The sequence below is a fragment of the Lepidochelys olivacea genome (genome assembly GCF_965140295.1).
Source record: "Lepidochelys olivacea isolate rLepOli2 genome assembly, chromosome: 4".
NCBI lineage: Eukaryota > Metazoa > Chordata > Testudines > Cheloniidae > Lepidochelys > Lepidochelys olivacea.
Genome location: NC_140414.1, coordinates 145,914,504 through 145,930,571, shown reverse-complemented (window position 1 = coordinate 145,930,571; position 16,068 = coordinate 145,914,504).

Sequence of the window (16,068 nt, the reverse complement as noted above, 5' to 3'; positions counted from 1 at the left end):
AGAATGCTAACAATGAGAGCTAGGAGTCCTTTGGGATCAGTGCACATGGTGATCATCAGATGAAAACAGGAAGAAATCCCCCAACCCATCTGCACACACGCTATGTTACACTGTTGCAGTCAGAAATGCTTTCCCCACACTGGTCTCTAACTAGGCTTGGAATGAATAGATTTTTATAGGTAAATGATGGTAAACCTTTATTTCACTGTACATGTACAAACCAACGAAAAAACATTTCCATCCATAATAACTGAAATTTACATATAGGCAAAGTAACAAAAGTGAGAAGTGAAAAGAGAACTGGATAAATTCATGGAGGTTAAGTCCATTAATGGCTATTAGCCAGGATGGGTAAGGAATGGTGTCCCTAGCCTCTGTTTGTCAGAGGGTGGAGATGGATGGCAGGAGAGAGATCACTTGATCATTACCTGTTAGGTGGGGCACTTGGCATTGGCCACTGGCGGTAGACAGGATACTGGGCTGGGTCACCTTTGGTCTGACACAGTCTGGCCGTTCTTATGTTCTTATGAGACCTGAGAACTTATTAGAGATTGATTTAAGGATATTTACTTTGTGTGTTTTGTCATGATCCCTTTACAATTTATGTTTTTAATGGTTACAAGCTTTAACTTTTTGAAATCAACATCTATTGTCATTACATAATTGTCTGACCCCTCCCCCCAGATTCCCGCAACAGTGAAAATTTATATTGATAACAAAATTTAAAAATGCCTAAAACTAAACATGGACATTATCAGTCAAAATTATTTTTTTAATAAATTCTGCCACTCGTATCCATAACCATCTCTCATTTTAACCCCTCCAAAGGCTCCATTCCCTCTATGATGACACCATGAAGCTCACTACTTGAGTCAGAGCCAAATTCTGCTTCTCTGACTCACATTGGGTAGCACTTTGCTCCACAAGCCACCCCACTGATTTCACCAGTTATGGAGTCAGGTACTATTCCGCATGCATAAGGGCTTTGGAATCCAGCCCAGCAGGAGGAGTAATGCTTGCCTCCATCAGCAAATGCCAGCTGCAAGCAGAAATGAATCATGCAAACTCTGATCCATCTCCCCGGCGGATTGTCTATATCACAGTTATGTCACACCAATTTGCACGCTATTGGCACGTGCAACATGGGAGAGGCACAGGACTGAGGCCTACTGACAGAGCCGTGTTGAGGACCCAGGACTGGAACAGCAGGGGCTAAGCCTGGTCAGGACAGACTTGGATGAAGTGGAGAGGTGGTGCTATACATTGGAGCATGGTTCACCTCTACCCTAAGGTCCCTTTGCACTGTCGGGTTGGTGGTGTGAAAGGGCCATTGTGTAAATAAGAATCAAGTCTTTAAAAAAGGGAAGACAGAGGATCCTGGGAACTACAGGCCAGTCAGCCTCACCTCAGTCCCTGTAAACATCATGGAGCAGGTCCTCAAGGAATCAATTCTGAAGCGTTTAGAGGAGAGGAAAGTGATCAGGAACAGTCAGCATGGATTCACCAAGGGCAAGTCATGCGTGACTAATTTAATTGCCTTCTGTGATGAGATAACTGGCTCTGTGGATGAGGGGAAAGTATTGGACATGTTGTTCCTTTAGCAAAGTTTTTGACATGGTCTTCCACAGTGTTCTTGCCAGCAAGTTAAAGAATTATGGGCTGGATGAATGGACTTAAGGTGGATAGAAAGCTGGCTAGATTGTCGGGCTCAACGGGTAGTGATCAATGGCTCCATGTCTAGTTGGCAGCCAGTATCAAGTGGAGTGCCCCAAGGGTCGGTCCTGGGGCCAGTTTTGTTCAATATCTTCATTAATGATCTGGAGGATGGTGTAGATTGCACCCTCAGCAAGTTTGCAGATGACACTAAACTGGGAGGAGAGGTAGATACGCTGGAGGGTAGGGATAGGATACAGAGGGACCTAGACAAATTAGAGGATTGGGCCAAAAGAAATCTGATGAGGTTCAACGAGGACAAGTGCAGAGTCCTGCACTTAGGATGGAAGAATCCCATGCACCGCTACAGACTAGGGACCGAATGGTTGGGTAGCAGTTCTGCAGAAAAGGACCTAGGGGTTACAGTGGACGAGAAGCTGGATATGAGTCAACAGTGTGCCCTTGCTGCCAAGAAGGCCAATGGCATTTTGGGCTGTATAAGTAGGGGCATTGCCAGCAGAGCGAGGGACGTGATCGTTCCCCTCTATTCAACATTGGTGAGGCCTCATCTGGAGTACTGTGTCCAGTTTTGGGCCCCACACTTCAAGAAGGATGTGGACAAATTGGAAAGAGTCCAGTGGAGGGCAACAAAAATTATTAGGGAGCTGGAACACATGACTAATGAGGAGAGGCTGAGGGAACTGGGATTGTTTAGTCTGCAGAAGAGAAGAATGAGTGGGGGGGGGGTTGATAGCTGCTTTCAACTACCTGAAAGGGGGTTCCAAAGAGGATGGCTCTAGACTGTTCTCAGTGGTAGCAGATGACAGAACGAGGAGTAATGGTCTCGAATTGCAGTGAGGGAGGTTTAGGTTGGAAAACTTTTTCACTAGGAGGGTGGTGAAGCACTGGAATGTGTTACCTAGGGAGGTGGTGGAATCTCCTTCCTTAGAAGTTTTTAAGTCAGGCTTCACAAAGCCCTGGCTGGAATGATTTAGTTGGGGATTGGCCCTGCTTTGAGCAGGGGGTTGGACGAGATGACCTCCTGAGGTCCCTTCCAACCCTGATATTCTATGATTCTAAGTCCTAAGACTATTTATAAAACTTGGGTCCCACATCTCATCAAGGAAGAGTATGTTGGTGAAATTCTAAGGTAAAGATAAAAGAGCAAAGGAGATGCTGCAGGAGACACCTGGTACAGGACACCTAGACCGCCTGGTTCTCAGCCAGGGGTACACGTACTACTGCGGGTACGCAGAGGGCTTCCAGGGGGGTGAATCAACTCATCTAGATATTTGCCTAGTTTTACAGCAGGCTGCAGAAAAAGCCCTAGTGAAGTCAGTACAAAGTAAAATTTCATACAGACAATGACTTGTTTATACTGCTCTATATAGGATACACTGAAATGTAAGTACAATATTTATATTCCAATTGATTTATTTTATAATTATATGGCAAAAATGAGAAAGTCAGCAATTTTTCAGTACTAGTGTGCTGGGACACTTTCGTATTTTTATGTCTGATTTTTGTAAGTAGTTTTTAAATGAGGTGAAACTTGCGGGTACACAAGACAAATCAGACTCCTGAAAGGGGTACAGTCATCTGGAAAGATTGAGAGCCACTGACCTAGACTCTCCACGGGAAACTTTCCAAACACTAGAAACCAGAGTATACTGTACTCACCAAAAAGCCCACTACACCATTTTCTGGCTCACCCTTATTGGGGAAAATAAAGAGGGGAAAATGGCCTGGATGTATTTATGGGTTAGTCTGTATATAGTCTGGAAGGTGCTCAGATATTACATTGATGGGTGGGTGGCATTATGCGAAGCGAGATGGATAAAAGATAGGTATGGCGAGGGGATAGATATAGGGAAGCCTTTCTGGTTCTGCTATTTACTGAACTGAAAGAATGGTCTGAGTATGAGAAAGTGATCCTGCACTTAGCAGCAGTGACCACTAACTACTTGAACCAACATAGTAGGTTCTCGGACTGTAGCGGTACTTGATTCATGGAAAGCAAAGCGTGATCCATTGTGAACTCTAGCCACTAAGGGACAATGGAGGATATACTAGCATGCCCCAGTGTGGTGAACTTTGGGGAAGCCCTGATTGGAAAGCAACAGAAAACAATAGCTCAGAGAGAAAATTGCACGGGACGAGAAGTGACTGATGGGGCAGCAAGAGGCGATGCCAAAACATTTGAGGTTGAAAGAAAGACTGGAAAGAATGTAAGTGGGAAGCAACCAAATGAAAACACTCAGAGGATGTAAGGGGAAAGAAAGGCAGCAAAAAAGCAGGCTGACTTAGTGGATAAGCAGGACAGTAAATGTGCCTTTACCAATTTATCCGGGGCAAAGGAGGTGGGGTGGGCAGGACATGAATTACTCAAGCAGCTGAGATAGTCCATTTTATAATTTTTCATCCGCAAGAAAGAATGAAGACCAGGTATTTGAACAACTAGGAAGTAAAGATGAGCCCATCAAAATAACTGTTGCTGAAGAGCAGGTAGAAGAGTAATTGGGAAGTGGGATCACATGCAAATCAGCCCGTCCTAGGCGATCTGAATCGTGGTGTGTTATACGAACTAGTGAGCAAATCGTCTGTGCTACCACCAGCTGTTTCTGAACAGTCCTGGGTCACTGGGCAGGGATCAGCAGACTTGGAAAGGTGAATGAGACACCAACGTTTTCAAAGAAAAGAAGCACACTCCTGGTAATTAGCATCCTGTCAGTCTAGCTTCTGTTTACACTAGAATAATTGAACAAATATTAAGAGAAAAGTGGGTGGGGATGAACTTAAAGAGCCTGGAAACTGAGGCTGAATTTCCAGAACTTCCTAATAGGGCAGGCCCTTCACCTGGAATATTTAAGACTAGACTGGATAGAATATTAAAATATAAGGAATGGTCCTGTGCTGGCAAGGAGATGGACTGGATGACCATCTCTAGGTTCAGATTATTTAGGTGCATCTGTAAAGTTGTAGGAAGGTCCAGGGCTGGGAAAATGGGGATGCAGCAGAGGTGGATAGAGTTGTATTTCTAGTCCTCTACAAACCGGCCCTAGATCGTGACTAGAACTGGTCAGGGAAGTCTGATCGTTTAGTATTTCTCAGGATGGAAAGTTGAAATGTCCAAGCCTGTTTGCGGAACGCAAAAATCTGAAATATTTCCGATCGGAACTGTCAAAATGTCCGAACTTCAAGCCACTGGCAGGGCTGGTGTAGCCGTGTTGGTCCCAGGATATGAGAGATACAAAGTGGGGGAGGTAATATCTTTTACTGGACAGCTTCTGGTGGTGACAGAGACAGGCTTTCAAGCGCCACAGAAAGAAGACTATGTGTAAGCCTGAAAACTTATCTCTGCAACCAACAGAAGCTGGTCGAATAAAAGATATTACCTCCCCCACCTTGCCTCTCTTAACTTCTAGTTGACATTACTGTGTGTCTGCCTAAGCTGCTGCCGTGTCTCATGGGAGCTGTAACGCCGCACCCTGACTGTTCCCCTTTTCCCCAGGGGCCATGTTCCCAGCCAGACGCCATCTCCCAGCATGCATTTGCCATCGTTCCCTGTGGCACAGCTGCTGTGGGGGAGCCCCATGGACTGGTGACCTCAACCCCCATGAGAGGCCATGGTGTCATCATAGAAGGAAGAGTACATCTGGGCAGCAGGGCCCAGGGGGAGTGTGTGGTGGGGACATGGAACTACACCTCCCTTGAGGCACCATGGCGGCTCAGCCAGATGGGAAGATCAGTGTCGACTTGAAACCAAATGCTTTGGTTTGATTTTCTGCACGAAAATGTCCACCAAAATCAATTGTTTCCTGTGGGAAGCGTATTGTTTGAAACTTGTCAACCAGCCCTAATGGTGAACTTCTTGGCTGGGGGATGACATGATTCCCTTCCGTGGTTGCATCAGTCACAGCTCTCATCCATTCCTCAAATTGCTTCTCCCTGCTAACCAGCGTCATTGCTGTCTTCTCTGGCCTGGGTCTCAGCAGGCTCTTTCTCATCCCGTTCCCTGTGGTAGGCGGATGGCGAGACCGCTCTATTGTTGTGTGTTTTTTTTTTAAGCATTGTTTATGGTTTATTCCTCTGGAGCTCTTGTATATTTTTCTTTCGGCCCACTCGCATGTACAGCTAGCAAACCCGCAGGGCAGGGCTCCGGGCCACCCCCTCATGTGCCAGGGCTCTGCAATGTTATCTGAAAACCCCTGGAGCTGGCTTTTGTTTAAAAAGAAAACAGCCTCCTCGGCTCATTCTGCCCAGTCCATACTTTGAGATGCATGTGCCGCAGGTCTTCAGTGGAGAATGGTTCTGTACCCTGAGGGTATGTCTGCAGATGCAATGTAGACATACCTTTCGTGTGCAGAACTAGCAGCTTCTTCTCCAAGCAAACGGAGGGGCTGCCAGGTGCAGTCCACAGCAGTCTTGTGCCATGGGATCCTCCCTTCTATTTTGGAGCGAGCGAGCTGGAGTACAGCTAGCCTGGGCGCATCTGTGCGAGGTGACATTCACACCTCCAGCTGCCACGGAAAACCTGTCCCATGGCTGAGATTTTTCAAAGCTGCCAGAGGAATTGTGATGCTCAACTCCCGTGAAATTGAATGGAAATTGGATGTCTGAATCATCACCCGCGTGGCTCTGAAACGCTCTGCCTGTAACATTTGTAATGCGCTCTTTCTCCGCCAGCCATGGTGGTGACCTGTTTGTACTGGTGGTGTTCAGCTGGCAACCCACTGGAACCTAAGGAGCGTTAGACATAGCCTCTGTGTATGCTGGATCTGGATAGTGCCATTAAGTGACAGCTCTCGGGAGGGAATAGTATGATGATTCCTTCTACTATATAAGGTACTTGTCAGGCCCCCATTGCCATGGTATATGAGCCCCTCCCAGTCTTTCATGGTCTCCGAAATCCTAGGTTAGTATCCTAACCACTGGACCATCCTTCCCCTCGCTCCTGTGCACTCCCAGCTGATGTGCCCCCTGTTATTAGTAGCGTTAGTGTAGCTTCTGCAGAAGCAAAGCCAAGGCCTCATTGCGCTGGCAGTTGTGCAGACACATAGTAAGAGACCATCCCCTGCCCTGAAGAGCTTGCAGTCTAAGCAGACAAAGACAGACGCTTGCTCCTTCTTGTACAGGGGAGTCTGAGGCAAAAAGAGACTAAGCAATCTCTTGGCGGATCTGAGGAAAGTGGCCTGTAGAATTTGGTATTGGAGAGTTGTCTGGCAGCCTCCTTTTGGTAGTCAGACCTGTTCATGATGACAACAGCACCTCCTTTATCAGCCTTTTTGATTATAATGTCAGGTTTTGGGTGATTTTGGAAGCATCCAGTTTTGGATGCCCAACTTGATGCCTGAGTTTTAGAGAGGAGGTGGTCAGCACTTTCTGAAAGTCGTGACCTTTTAAGTTGTCTCAATTTGGACACCTAAAAATTCAGTCATAGAATATTAGGGTTGGAAGAGACCTCAGGAGGTCATAGAGTCCAATCCCCTGCTCAAAGCAGGACCAACACCAACTAAATCATCCAAGAGAGTCACTTTGAAAATTGTGGCCAATTGTCGCATAAAAAACTTCGCTCCGTGATTTACACTAAGAACGAGGACAGTAGCAAAGAGGTGCAGAAACAGGCTGGCTGCTCCTGCCAGCAACTGCCTCCATCAATTCATTCAGCTCATAAAACGCTTTGAGACATGCAGAGAAAGGAACAATTGCCCAAACGGAAATGAGAATGGGAGATGCCAAAGCAATAACCATGTGCCAATTTTAAAAGGGTGTTGACATACCAAGGATGGAATTGCTTAGGTTGGTCCAAAGGGTTAAAACCAGAAGTAACAGGGTGGAACTGAGCAAGGGAAAGATTAGGAAACATTTCCTGCCAATCTATTAGAGTGTGGAACAGACTCCCACAGAAAGCCCTGGGTCCATTGCTTGGGATATCTAAAGGCAGACTCAATAAGGCCCTGTAGGAAACAATCCTGCACTGGTCAAGAGTGGGATAAAGGACCCAGCCAATCCTTCCTATCTCTCATTTTGAGGATGCTGTGCTTCAAAACAGGAAGGTGCATTATTGATTTTCAGACCCAGTGACACTGATTTTGTGTCACAACCCAGTGCCATGGCACAATGACACTGCACCATTGTGCCTTTTGATACCATGTCCTGTCTTGACATTGCATCTTGATAGGAGGATGTAGGAGCCGTACCACATCGAAGTAAAGTCCTGCCATAGTGTCATGGTGAAGCCCCAAAGCCATTTTGTCCTTCAGGACAATAGCAGACAGGCTGCAGACCTGTCATGAGGAATCTACTCCTTGAAACTTCTAACAGACCCGGAAGGCAACCAACCTCATCTGCTTGGAGCCATCCCTTGTGCTAAGCAGTATTAAACTGTACAGGAACCTTCTCAGCATAGAATTGTAAGTAAGGTGTTCCAGAAGGTGGTGCTAGTGAGTCACTAGAAAGTTCTCTTCCTTACGGGTACTGAACTCATTTCCCAGCATGGCACGAGGGGCTTCCTTTGTGGTCAGACATAAACCAAAGCCCCACTGCCCACTCCAGTCATTGAAGTTCTCATGATGTTATTTTTATAGGAGTAGGGTGTTTGCTGGTTTCCTGGCCAAATTCTGATTCATATTCTGCTTGCCCACATTTATTTTTCCTGTGATTTATACTGGGCACAGTTCTTCAGTTGGATACAGTGATCCCCTTCCCTTCCTCTACTCAACTCATGTATGGTATTGCTGGGCACTTTCCAGATAAGAGGCAGCTGTGTTTCAGAGGTGGGTAAAGCAATCCCTATATTCACTTGGCATATTGGTAGGTTTGTAAAGTGCGTTAGGTCCATTGGCTTGGAAAGTGAAAGCTGCATGCAGTGAACAGGGCATTGGTGTTTGCCGCAGTAGTTCAGAGCAGGGGTGGTGTCAGAGAAAAGCAGGTTCCTTTAAACACCCAGCTCAGAAGAGCGCCTCCGAGTCTGGAATCCTAAGGCACAGAGCTCTGAATATCTGACCCCAGCAGGGTGGGGATAGTGTAGCTTGCACCATGCGTGTAGCTGCTTGCAGAGTGAACTGCTTGGCGTTCCGCTCAAGAGGCGGGACAGGGAGTTGAGAGATGAAAAACAAGCTGGGAACAAATCTAGCCAGCCTTCTCTCACTCATGTGGGAGGCCATGGAGAGGCGCTGCTGAGAATCCAGTCCTCCACAAAGAAACACAGTTGGGGATAGGAAGCTGCTGCTTATGTTTTACCTCCCCATCCCCCCCCCCACCCGCATCCCACCTTTAAAATAAGCTCTTGAGTTGGGTGGCTGAGACTCTAGACTCTGTACCACCAGGGGGCAGTCTAGACAATACTGGCGGGGAAGTAGAAAACGGGACTCAAAGGAGCAGGTGCTAGAAAGAGGCGTCTAGGGTGCATGGCGGGTGGAAATCTTTTCCTGGAGAAGTATGGAGCCATGGAAGACAAAGAGAAGTGGTCAGTAAGGTAGAGGGGCTTTGTGATTAAGACACTGGACTGTGACTTAGCGCTCACCTGGGTTTGGTCCTTGGCTCTGACGTGGATTTGGTGTGGGACCTTGGAGAAGTCAAGTGGGGTCAGATTGATCTTACCGCCAAGATCAATACCCCACGTGTAGCGCAGTTCTGAAACCCTGGACCGCACCTGCTCATACTTCAAAGTGGCCTAGTAATATAAGAGGTAATTATTACAAATTCCTTTCTCCCCTCCCTTTGCCTTTCTTCTCTGCTGCGATAGAAAACTCTTTGTGCCAGGGACTGTCTCTGGATAACACATCGTAAAGGTTAGAGGTCACCGAACTTGGTTGTCAACAGAGGAATGTGAACCTCTGAGGTTCCCTGCACATAAAATTAACACCATAATCTGTGCAAATCAGTTGAAAAGAAAAGCAAGTTTGACAGACCCCTCCTTTGTGCTGCTTCCTACTATAGCGTGTCCACTCTCTACAAGCTAAACCGTGTTAGGCTTGGTCACTGCTCGGAGGTGAGGCCGTGCATGAAAATTAAGATTGGGCAGGAAGTGCTGGTGTGTGTCAGTCAGAGGTCCGATGGCCTCTGAGACGGGGCTGAACACCCTGGCCTGGAATCCAGGAGAGGTGTGTTACTGGAGTTCTGGTACGACCCCAGTTTTTATTTGCAGGGCCTAGTCACGTGATATGGGTTAGGGCTATGAAATCCCTCTCACACGGCAGGGGTCTATGTTTCCCCGACTCCAGCTGCAAGAGATGCTGTCAGAGCTGCAGGGCTTCTCAATGGAGAGTAGTTGAGGTAAGACCCACTTGGCTCCTCTTTGGTCCAAGTGGGTCAGGATCAGGAGCCAGGGATTCATCACCGCAAGCGAGAGTGGCAACTTCCCTTCTTCGCCTGTCCTCTGCTAATCCAGGGGAAGAAGGTAATTGCCTTGGAATTATCACTGTTCTCGTAGGTGATGACTGCTACATTTCGAGGGGATTAGCACAGTGGGACCTGATTCAGGCCAAGTCTACACAGCGGCAGGGCTGTACCAACGCAGCTGTGCCGCTGTAAGATCGCTCATGTAGCCGCTCTATGCTGACAGGAGAGAGCTCTCCCGTCAACATAATAAAACCACCTCAACTAGCGGCAGTAGCTATGTCGAGGGGGAAAGCTCTCCTGCTAACGTAGTGCTTTGCACACGAGTGCGTACGCTGGCAACATTTATGTCACTCGGGTGTGTTTTTTTTCATACCCGTGAGCGACCTAAGTTTTGCCGACACAAGTGGTAGTGTAGACATGCCTCAATGAAGTGAAGTTTCCCAATAAGCAGAGTGAACCTTCACTATAAAGAGATGGGAAAGTCCATTCAGATGCACGAAAGAACTTTTAAGAGTTTTGCTCCACTAGATCTGGAATTTTGCTGTGTCTGAGTTCAGCTGAAGTGTGCTCCAGCTTTTTGCATAGTCTTCCTTCCTTACGATGTCTTATTGAAGGAAAACCAAAATAAAGCCGCATCCCAGCACAACTCAGAAAGCCCCTTTGAATGAGGAAACTGTTGGAGTCGGCAGACATATCAGGGAAAGAATGAAGGTCATACTTTGCATAATATATTTATCTTGGAAATCATAATTTTATTCAGGCTATCCAAGAATTCAAGTGCTGAAACTAACACTAAGTCAACAGCACTTATAGTAATGAAATAAATTCTTTATAACAATCCAGCAGAAGGAGTTGACATGGGTTTTGAATGGCTTGTTTTTATTAAAATTCTTTCATTCTTGCAAACCAGCATTGTCTGTGTTTCTTGGATATGGCCAATGCAGAGACCTAGTGCAAAGTCTAAGCTGGAGTTTATTTAGTCTGCCTGCCTGCAGCAAAGAAAAATAAAATGCTTAATAAAAGATTTCCTTCTGTGGGAGAGCCTGCAATTTGCAGATTGTAAGATAAGGGGGCTGTTTAGAGGAAGGTATAATTCTACAACTAAACAGAGATGGCATTCCCAGCAGAAGTTAATAGGAATATATCTTTAGCAGTTGGTTAACCACAGACCTGAGTGGGAGCCACTAGAATTGAAAGCTTAAACTGTTCTTAATTGTACTGTAAAGCTCAAATGAAAATATTTTTGATGCTCAGCCTTCATTAATCTAAATATGATTTAAATTCAACTGCACAGTTTACCTAGTGCCAGCAGTATATCAAACTCTTGTTCACAACCCTTCATACGAACTCTGTAAGGTCATTTGAAGCGTACCTTCAATGGTCTAACACTTCTAGATTCAATAATGTTCTAGGTTTCTCCTATTACCGCTTTTCCATTTCCCTGAATGGTAATATTTAGCCTCTACTTCCTGCCGCTTGAACTTTGCCCATGGATGTGCATGGTTTGTTCTCAAATGCTATCCTCAGTTAATCAGGTCATACCTGGTTGTTGCTATAGCATTTCAGGCCACAATCGGAGCAGATCTTACAGCTACTGTAGGCAAGGTTGGGCCTGTTCTGCCTGGGAGACACACAAGGATAACCCAGGTTCTGAAGGATTTTGTGATGGATGACAGGTGCCCTTCGGTGCTGCTGTGAGATCAGCACAAGAGCTTCTTAACCCCCATGTCCGCTCATTCAAAGGAACCACTCGTCTGTCGGTCTCTGTGACCACCAAAGAAACTCCAGGCCCCGACATTCCCTCCGAGAGTTCTTCAGACTCCAGTGTCTTAGCCACGGGATAACAAGGAAAAGAAATGAACCATTCTTTGCCTCCTCGTCTCACAATACCGATGTGGGGGAAGGACCATTATCCTTATCTTACAGAAGGTATATAGAGAGAGAAAATAACTGCCCGAGGCTACACAGCAGGTCTACAGCAGAGCCAAGGAAAGACCCAAGATCCCGTGAGTCCCTGACTTCCACTCTGAACATGAGCCCATGAACTATTTGCTTGGCCTTACACAGGAAACACAAGCTGCCAATGCCTCTGAAAGGAGAGAACAAAGCTAAAATATGCAACATGACTCTATTTCCATGTAGCATTGTTGGAACTTTTAAACAAGAGATTAAGTGACCCATGTGACTAATAGGTCTTTTGGGATGTGATTTAAATCAAAATTCCAACGTCTTGCGATCACTGACGTTCCCATGGCACTTCTTGCAGGAGCAATGGGCCTGGTCAAATTCAAGCACAACAATCTAGTTTACAGGTTTCAGAGTAGCAGCCGCGTTAGTCTGTATCCGCAAAAAAGAAAAGGAGGACTTGTGGCACCTTAGAGACAAACCCATTTATTTGAGCATGAGCTTTCGTGAGCTACAGCTCACTTCATCGGATGCATCTAGTTTAGTCACCCTGCCTTTTGAGTCACGTAGCAGATTCATCTCCACTCTGTCTTCCACAGTTGTGTATCATGCTTTCCAGCCACTCCTGTACATATAGCTTGTAAAGCCCTTTGGCATCCTTTGATGATGATAATAATAATAATAACTTCTATTTATATGGTGCCTTTCATCCCAATCACATGTATCCAGAGTAAGGGATCATTATTATAGATTTCTATTCTAAATGCAAAGCATACATGTTCGAAATACAACCCAGATCAGGCCCTGAGTACAGTTACTTGGCAACCAGCACTGAATTACCATTCATACTTCGCTCTGGTGCACACACAGCCCCCCTTAAGCATTCTGTACCTGCACATGGCTGTTCTCTTGTAGTTGGTTTGTTCTCTTGTGCCCTTTAGTTCCGTTCATTTAGGGCCAGATGAATCATAGAATCGTAGAATATCAGGGTTGGAAGGGACCCCAGAAGGTCATCTAGTCCAACCCCCTGCTCAAAGCAGGACCAATTCCCAGTTAAATCATCCCAGCCAAGGCTTTGTCAAGCCTGACCTTAAAAACCTCTAAGGAAGGAGATTCTACCACCTCCCTAGGTAACGCATTCCAGTGTTTCACCACCCTCTTAGTGAAAAAGTTTTTCCTAATATCCAATCTAAACCTCCCCCACTGCAACTTGAGACCATTACTCCTCGTTCTGTCATCTGCTACCATTGAGAACAGTCTAGAGCCATCCTCTTTGGAACCCCCTTTCAGGTAGTTGAAAGCAGCTATCAAATCCCCCCTCATTCTTCTCTTCTGCAGGCTAAACAATCCCAGCTCCCTCAGCCTCTCCTCATAAGTCATGTGTTCCAGTCCCCTAATCATTTTTGTTGCCCTTCGCTGGACTCTCTCCAATTTATCCACATCCTTCTTGAAGTGTGGGGCCCAAAACTGGACACAGTACTCCAGATGAGGCCTCACCAATGTCGAATAGAGGGGAACGATCACGTCCCTCGATCTGCTCGCTATGCCTCTACTTATACATCCCAAAATGCCATTGGCCTTCTTGGCAACAAGGGCACACTGCTGACTCATATCCAGCTTCTCGTCCACTGTCACCCCTAGGTCCTTTTCCGCAGAACTGCTGCCTAGCCATTCGGTCCCTAGTCTGTAGCTGTGCATTGGGTTCTTCCGTCCTAAGTGCAGGACCCTGCACTTATCCTTATTGAACCTCATCAGATTCCTTTTGGCCCAATCTTCCAATTGGTCTAGGTCCTTCTGTATCCTATCCCTCCCCTCCAGCGTATCTACCACTCCTCCCAGTTTAGTATCATCCGCAAATTTGCTGAGAGTGCAATCCACACCATCCTCCAGATCATTTATGAAGATATTGAATAAAACCGGCCCCAGGACCGACCCTTGGGGCACTCCACTTGATACCGGCTGCCAACTAGACATGGAGCCATTGATCACTACCCGTTGAGCCCGACAATTTAGCCAGCTTTCTACCCACCTTATAGTGCATTCATCCAGCCCATACTTCCTTAACTTGCTGATACCCTTGCTCACATTGAGAAACTCCTTAACCCATGAGTGGCCTCGTTGCAGATCCTGAGCTGGTGCATAGCTCTTATCTACCTTAAGGTTTTAAACTGCCACCCACCGTCCTAGTATCTGAGCACACTAACTTCAGTGGAGCTATACCAGTGTGCACCAGCTGAGGTTCTGATCCATTGACTTCAATGGGACCACTCGTGGAGTAAGATTCTTATGTTACCCAGGGTATAAAAATCTGACCCTGGGAGAAATGGGTGTGATCAGAAAAGCAGCCATGTGAAAATGACATCTTACACAACACTGTTCCCTGTATGTCTTTGCACCCCATCTGCTTAGCTTATTGAAAACGGCAATTTTTTTAGTCTTCTTAATGCTGCAGAGTCAAAGCAGAGATGGGAGAACAATTTCTTTTGCCTTAGACACCGCCAACTAAATTGTCAACGAAGGTCTGACGGAAGAATCGCGAGGGTTGAAAGAACCAGAAAGACCACAGCTTGACTTTCAGATCCCCAGCTGGTTTCCACCGTGATGGCAGTCAGGAAAAAAAAAATCCGCTCTCGATTCATAAACGGAGGGAATCCAACACCAACCGTGGAGCCCCACGAGGTCATTTTCACGGTGTCACTTTTCCCTTGAAGGGGTTATAACAGACCAAACTCGGAATGATCTATGGGAGAGGCCTACAGGGGGGGAGAGAATTATCTATTTTTGCACTCTCAAGCCAGGGTACACCGTTGGCTCAGTGGTTAAAATAAACACAGGCTTTTGCTGTAGGAAAGATTGATGGAACGCTGAACTGCCGAAGCACAAACTGTTGGATAGAAGTGTGGCTGGGACCACAGCGCCCAGAGATCTAGTATGAAGCAGTAAAGCTAGATGGGGGAAACTGGAGGAAATTAATGATTAAATAATGGATTCCAAATGTGGAAGTTCAAAGTTAAATCCTAATAATGGAGTCACTTTATGTTATGCTGCGCTCCGAAACGGATTGTTTTTCAAGGCAAAGTTGCAGCAGGGAGCATTCTGGGTAATACTATCCAAATTCCCACTAAGGTAATAAGGTGAAGATTTGGCCACACGGAATACTGATTTGATTCTGTTTGCTTCTGTGCCTACAGGATCGTTTCTTCAGTATTATTCCCAAAGCTTCACTCTGTGTGTTTGACTATTAATCCTGATGATTGGTGGCTGTTTGCCACTTGGAACATCGTTGCCCATTAAGGTTCCCCTAGAAAGAAAGAAAACAAGTTATTCAACAGTTTGGCCAAGGACGCAGTAAAATGCTTCTGTACTGCAACACTGGGCCAATGCTCACCATTGGATGTACAGGCTCAATGTGATGTGACCCGGATAACTCTAAGCTTCCAGTGAGGAAGACCCAGTGAACCTGTCAGGGTGCTTCTCCCCCTGCTGAATCCACATTTCATTTCTTCGCTTTATTTTTGATGCAGCTTGACTTCCAGAGGAACCAAGCATTGTCTGGATCAGTAGTGTCAAACATACAGACCACAGACCAGTTCTGGCCTTCCTGATGTATTCGTGTGGCCTGCATGATGTAGTCAGAGTGTGCAGAATGTATCTAGACCCTAGTGGATAAGGTATAAGACTGGTGTCAGAAAACCTGGGTGTTAACCCGAGCTCTGCAACTAACCAGCTGTGTGACCTTGGGCAAGTCATTTCACCTCTTTGCGCCTCATTTCCCCCTCCCAGCCTTTGTCTGTCTTGTCTATTTAGATTGTGAGCTACTCTGGCAGGAACTCTCTCTCACTATGTGTTTGTACAGCACCTAGCCCAAGGGAAGCCTGACCCCCGTGCAGGCTTTTTGGCACTACTGTAACATAAATAATAATAGTCTTGGACACTGATGGTCACATTTTCAAAACCAAGCAGCTCTAACGCAGTGGCAGCGCTGAGGTTAAAAATCAGGGATCCTGGCTCTTGAGCTCAGTGATCAGATGGCTTGACCACACTCTTTCTGTCAGTTGGGGCTGCACAGTGTAGCTGTTGGAGCTGGTCAGGAATTTCTCGATTAAATGATTTTTATTTAAAAAAATGCTGAGTCGCCAAAACCGAAACAGTTTGCAAAGCTGGGTC